Genomic DNA, 7,197 nt, shown 5'->3' with positions numbered 1-7,197 from the left:
GCAAACAGATCATACTCCAATTATGATGTGAAGTTATGCTAGACGGAAGGAGTATATACTTTATTTCAATCTTGAGATATGGATTCGAGTCATCAAGAAAAGTAAAAGAGTGAGAACTCTTGAGAAGGGGGTGTAAAAAAAAAAGAAAAGAAAAATCTTTTTGGTTAGAATGATATTTTATTCATGTTATTTTATCTTTTGAAATATTTTTATCCTTTTAACTTTAATACTTTTTAACTAAAAAAATTTAGTTTATTTTAAAATAAAAAATATTATATTTTTTTAATTATTTGGGCAAATTCTAATCATATACATACTTTATGAAAATTAATGTATTGACTTAAGTCATATGTGGCCCCCTTAAAGTTGTCTGCATAATTCATTTAAACACCTCAACAAAGGTTTGTACCTATTAAACACTTTAATTATTCAAAACGTGTGTCTATTGAGCACAAAATGCTGACGTGGCTAAATAAGTGTATCTCACAGCCTAGTAGCACGTGAATATATTCCTAATTTTTTATAGAATAAATGTTATTCTTTTTTTGTCCTAATCAGCATTAATTAATACAACTCAATATTTTTTGATTTAAAATAATGTTTTTGACCAAAAAGAAAGCAACCCCACCCATCATTACCCCACCTTTGTAGGCTATACCAATTGTCTTCTTCTTTACCCCATTTATGCACTTTGTTTTTTTCTTTCGTTTTTATTTTTCACTCTTCATAAAGTGAAATTGAATTTGTTAAAAGAATTTGCAACAAGAAACAAATGGGACATAAAACTATAAAAGCAATCTTTGTTCATCTATTTTTCCGGTCACTTCGATCAACAAATATTATCAACCATTATTTAAAATTATATCAGAAAATTTGATATAATTCATTTGAATCATCTTGATTTCTCTTTATTATTGATTTTGAAATAATTTATCAAAATAATTTATCTACGTCGATTTTTTCCCATAAAGAATCTTAACAATCACTTCATTAATATATCATACTTCATAATTTATTTCACTATTTCCATTAGACTTGATTTCAATAAGATTAATTTTTTCAAAGGAATAGAAAATGAGAAGTAATTGATGATGATGAAGAAGAAGATAAAGCAAATGATCAGGTTGACGAACTTGGAGGAGCGAGTGAGGGAGATTTTCTTTTTTCTTCTATTTGTTGTTGCCGGAGGAATCGAATTTGTTGTTGGAATCATGATGGCCGGTGAAGGGAAGAAGAAGAAAGGTGTGTGTGTGGGTTTGTGTGGGAATGAGGTTTTTCTTTTTTCTCCTTTTTGCTGATTAATTTTTAGGATTATTAATGATTGGTGTTTTTTTTTTTTAATAATCAAATATACATTAGATTGGGCCTACATGCCACATACAACAATTTTATTGGTTACTTTTTAAAAATAGTGTGCGTGAATTACACACAATATTTTAAAAGCTTATTATTATTTTATGTTTAATAGGTATATATTCGTTAATATTAGAGTGTTTAACAGAAACTAGCTACAACTAAAGTGTTTAAGTAAATTATGAGAACAACTTTAGGAACTCCTGAATCTTTCATTTACTTTTTTCCGTGTCACAATGTCATCTTAGGTCCCATAAAGGTACATAATTCTAATAGGACAGTTATGAAGCATTCACTCACAAGATAGATATATCCTTCTTTAAAAAAATAAAATAAAAAGGAGGTCAAATTGTATTGGTAGGTTTAAAATGATACAAAGGGGCATAATAGAGACGTAATAATAAAAAGTACAAGTATGGGGATGATATATGAGGTATCTAAATCTAATCCACAATTATTGATCATTGCGTTTCAGTATTGATGTTGGCAAGAAAGGAACAAAATTGTAGTGTTCAACAATGATTTTGTGTACTTTTTGTCACAAAGTTGTCTTATTTAAAATGTGAAGTTTAGGCTAGAATGAGTAGTGAACATATTTTGGGGAGAGCGTTTTCTTTTTTATATTGATTAGACTGATAAAGACTTTAATATAAATATCAAATATATTACATTATTTCGCCTTTGCCGCTAGTTTTGCCACTACTTTTGTGATCTGTAACTCCTTATGGTCCATGCGTATGCGGCAAATGCTTGTCGGCTGATGTTGCCTGCTTTTTCTTTGATGACAATTCAAACGCCTCAGTGTGTTTTACCTATAATATAATATAAATTAGGGAGAAGGGTTAAAAACGTCCTCAACGTATTCCAAATGGTTCAAAAATGCCCTCCTTCCACCTTTTGGTTTAAAAATGCCCTTAACGTTTTTTTAAGGTTTAAAATTGCCCCTTTTTAACGGTTTGCTGACATGGCAAACGTGACATAGATTTTTTTTAAAACATTTCAAAATTTATGACCCATTTGGTCTAAAAATCAATTTCTAAAAAATTGACCCGACAATCGTTTTTGGGTCCTTTATTTCCATTGCTTTAGTTCTCTTCTTTCTTCTTTTCCTTCAATTCATACGTTCCATCTGCTTCTGGTTTTCATTATAGAAATCTAACTCAATAAAATTGCTGCACATTTCTTATCAATTTATTCATGTCTCCCTCATTAGTTTGGAGTGGTATTCTGTTTCTTTCTTCCGCAACTTCCAACCATAAAACATAATAATACTAAAATAAACTTTTGACAAGTAAAACAAATCAACAATACACATAGCTAAACAAATCAACCATGTTGTCTAACAACCATTAATAATACAAAAATCAGCAAAAACACAAGGTGTTTGGACTCCACTAGCAGTAAAAAAAAATTCTACGATAATGAAGACAAAGACAAATAAAAGAGAAGGGACATGGACCACTACAACTAACACAATACAAAGAAAGCATAAAAAAATTCAAAATACATGAGTTTTTAATAGATACTCAAATACTCTGTATTCTAAAAAAATAAAACATTACCTTAGTTGCAGGGTAATGAAATCAACTGAGTGAAAACTTGAAGTAACAAAACAACATAACTAGAAGGTGTTGTGATTTTCAACCTTATTCCTCCATCTTCGGCGACTGCTACAAAAAGAAAGGCTGAGAATTGTGTGCTAAAATGGAGTTCAAGAATATATTAGGTTAAAACGTAAACGGGTTAGTGGGTGGGTTTGAGTTTTTATAACATAGATGGGTCGGGTCTGGATTATGAAAATTTAGGTGGACCAATAAGATGAAGGCATTTGTCTAATTTAATGATTCATCATTTGCCATGTCAGCAGACCATTAAAAAGGGGCAATTTTAAACCTTAAAAAAAACGTTAAGGGCATTTTTAAACCAAAAGGTGGAAGGAGGGCACTTTTGAACCATTTGGAATACGTTGAGGGCATTTTTAACCCTTCTCCCTATAAATTAATCTATGCATACCTCACATGAGTTGTATATGATTATTTATTCAATTTTATATAAATTTAGATGTTTATTTTTAGAATTAGAGAACATAAATTGAGCACTAAATAAAATTAATTAAATAATACGTTTATATATAAATTTGGGAAAAGGTTTGAAATATATATTAACTTTGATCTAAATTGATGTTACGATGATCTTTTATTTCACTGCGTTATTTAATAGTGTATTTTAAAGATATATATATATATGCCCACGTGAACATAAAAAAAAGGAAAACTTATATAAATATACTATAATAAAAAAATATTTACCATTTATAGCAATAATATTTTTTTTCACTTGATTAGTTTTAATTCATTTAAATACAAGTGTAATGCATATTACAAAGAACAATTTATTATTCACATATAATACATGTTTTAATGATGGATAATATATTTATCATACATTTTAATACATTTGTAATACAATGTGTCAAATTTTTACCAAATAAACATAATATATTTCAAAAAACAATTATAATTCATATATATTGCATACACAATTCACTTTTAATTCATGTTACAAATTTTACATAATATTGCTATAAATGGTAATAAATAAAAAATATCATTAAAATCAGTAATTATTTATTAAAATGTACCAATTTATGTAATTTTTTCAAAGAAAAATACATAATTATTAAATAGTAATATGTCCACGTGGGTACGTATATACCGTTAAATACACTATTAGATAGTTCAGGGAGTAAAAAATACACTATTAAATAGTTCAAAAGGTAAAAAATCCTTTATAAAATTTGATATCATAACAATAATTTCAGTCGAAATTAAAATACTTTTCAAATCCTTTTCCTTATTAATTTCAGCACGAAAACACCACTATGTATACTCTAATTTTATCGAGTAAAATCACCTAAAACGAATTATAATAAAAGAATACATGGTCAAAAATTACACATTTTTTATGATATATCAACTTGACATAGTTAAATCCAACTTTACACATAAATTTGTCAAAAAAAAGAGTGGGATAATTGATGGAAGAAAGTATCTTTATTATTTTATTAAATATATCATAACAACATGTTCCACACGCCTCTTACTTTTCACTTTTCAGCAGATATATCATATTTCTACCAACTCATAATAAGGAAAATAATGCTAAGATTATAAGATATACTAACAATCGATATCGACACCTAACGCAATCTTAACTACCTAGGTACTCTTTTTGTTAATTAATATTTTTGATACGAACACCTTTTAAATAAAAAGTTAACATGTCTTTTCGATTCTCATGAAAAAAATAATGTACTATTAATAAATAACTACTGTATATGTGCGTGTGTACTTTATGTTTGAGGCTTAAAATTATTGAGTAAATATTTCAAAACGTCACACTCAAATTTGAGGATCATTTTTTAATTAATTAAATAGTTTAATTTTATTCTGCATCAATAAAATCATTGAAATTTAAAATTTTCTTTTATATAATTATTCAACTAAATTTACCATAAAAATAATTTGAAATAATAAATAAATTATTATTTATATGTCTTGATAATATGGATTACTTTTGTAAAATCGTTTTTATTTAATTTAACTTATAATATAAAGCGTGATATGGAATATTTTTTTTCTCAATCTCATTACCAAATATCCATTTTTCCAAATCGTACATTCAAAAGTCTTTGCTTTTATTTGCATGTTTAAATCTTCATTATAGTGTATCAAGATTCAAGGGTGTTTTCTAAATCATAATGAACAAGATGCTTTGTAATTTCATATAACTTCCTTCCACCACATCTTATAAATACGAAAATTTTAAATTTTCGTATCTTGTATTTGATTCATCAATCAATAATTATAACTTTTTTCAAAAGGCGAAGTAATTTAATAATTATCATAGAAAAGAAATAATAAAATAGAAGAAGAAAAACATATAAAGAATTGAGATTTGAGATAAAGCAATTACTTTTATGTTTGAAGAGTGATTCGAAATGAAATAGGACCGAGTGAATTGGGATATGAGTAGTTTATAAGAAATAGTCTTTCGGTCTTATATTTACTTCAGTTTTATAGTAATGATGTAATATTTATGATATATATTCTTACGATATACTATTAAATAGTGTGTGATAATAGATCATGTCTAAAGTTTGAGATTGTTATAATAATTTCTGTCAAATTTCGATTATTATTTTAATTCCTTTTTCCATCTTTTATACACACAAAATAAAATTGAATAACAGTTATCAAACAGTTGAGTGAGCTTTGAATATTTTTACAATTAATTGACGATGATTTACGGTAACTTGATCAGCTCGATAAAACATAAGGAATTGGATTTAAGAATATTAGTACCTAATAATTAGCGTAGATTTTACGTAATTATTTCCACTTAATGATGAGAATATAAAACCGAAAGTATTTTTAAAGTAGTCAAAAAGGAATCCATATGAGAAATCTTTATCATCTGTTTTTGTTAATTTGTTAAAACATAATATAATTAAATAATTAGATTATACTCTCTGTTTCTATTTAGTTGTCCATTTTAGAAATGACAGATATATTAACACACCAATTATTATCATAGTTAGTTACAATTTTACCATTAACTTAAAAGATTATGTAACTCCCCAAGTATAATAAATGTATTTTCTGATTTCAAAAAACATGTATTACAACTTACTAGTACTAGAAATTTTCTAGAATTAAATAAGGGCATATTAGAAAAAAAAACTTATTGTCTTTTCTTGATTTGTTAAAATGGACAAGTAAATAGAGACAGATATAAAAGAAAATATGAACAAGTAAATAGGGACCGAGGGAGTATATTTTTTGATCATTTTCATAATAGATAAGTGATTTCATAAATTAAAATTTCACTATCATCCTAAATGTAAAAAAAAATAAAAAAATACTCATATTTAGCTTATGAAAAAAATTACAAGTCAATATATCACATATTTAAGTAACTTAAAGTATATATATTTATTTTAATTACTTAATTTTTTATGAGATGATCCGACAATTCAATAACGTATAACATTATTATGTTGATTCAACAATATTTAGAACTTTGGACGATCTTGAAAAAGTGACTAATTTGTGAATCTCGAATATGAAATAAAGAATAAGCATAAAGTTAAAGAAACTTGTAATATACTATAAATTAAATTAGAGTGGGACGTGTAAAAGGTAATTAGACAATATAAGTAAATATTTTTATCAAAATAATTTAATAGAAAGTCCAATGTGTTTAATAAAAAAGGAAATCTTATCCAAGTTCATTGATTGGAATAATAGTGATTTTGAATAACCAAGATCTCATTGTCTATTAAAGGTTATGCTTCTCAAGTTTGACCAACAATATCTAATTACTTTTCTAATTGTACAAACTAAAAGCGCTTATTTACAAAAAGAATTAATTACCTTGAAATTAGTAACTTCAAAATTTCATATCTCATTTATAATATGAGATAAAAAATAATTATCACTATAATCTAAAATTCTATTTTTAAATTAGGAGAGAATAAAGTGTACATAAATCATACTTCAATATATGAAGAATGATATAATTGGTTCAATAATTTTATTCCAACTAAATATATGATAAACTCATATTATACCATGATTAATTTCAGATATTAGTCATCTTTTATCCCTTACCCCCACAATTTTCATAGCTCACCCTTCTCTTGTTCATGTCCCATAAATATGACAGAATTATAATGGCATTATAATTTGTTTGGCTGAGCTATTAAAATTAGCATATTTTGATTTTTCAAATTATTAGGTGTGCTTTTAAGAAGGAAAAAAAGAAACAATTTTAAGAGATGTA

The 7,197-nt window shown here is 26.1% G+C and overlaps 1 long non-coding RNA gene across 1 annotated transcript; it reads right to left on the bottom strand.

The window, feature by feature from the left end:
• Window positions 1-663: 663 nt before the first annotated feature.
• LOC138347247 (uncharacterized) lies at window positions 664-6,356 on the bottom strand. Its single transcript, XR_011220025.1, has 2 exons — window positions 2,916-6,356; window positions 664-2,165 (listed from the first exon to the last, which is right to left on the bottom strand). It is a non-coding gene; the product is annotated as an uncharacterized lncRNA (long non-coding RNA).
• Between the last annotated feature and the right edge of the window lie 841 nt (window positions 6,357-7,197).

The sequence above is a fragment of the Solanum lycopersicum genome, chromosome 3 (genome assembly GCF_036512215.1).
Source record: "Solanum lycopersicum chromosome 3, SLM_r2.1".
NCBI classification, from domain to species: Eukaryota; Viridiplantae; Streptophyta; class Magnoliopsida; order Solanales; family Solanaceae; genus Solanum; species Solanum lycopersicum.
This window is presented reverse-complemented; position numbering and strand designations above follow the sequence as displayed.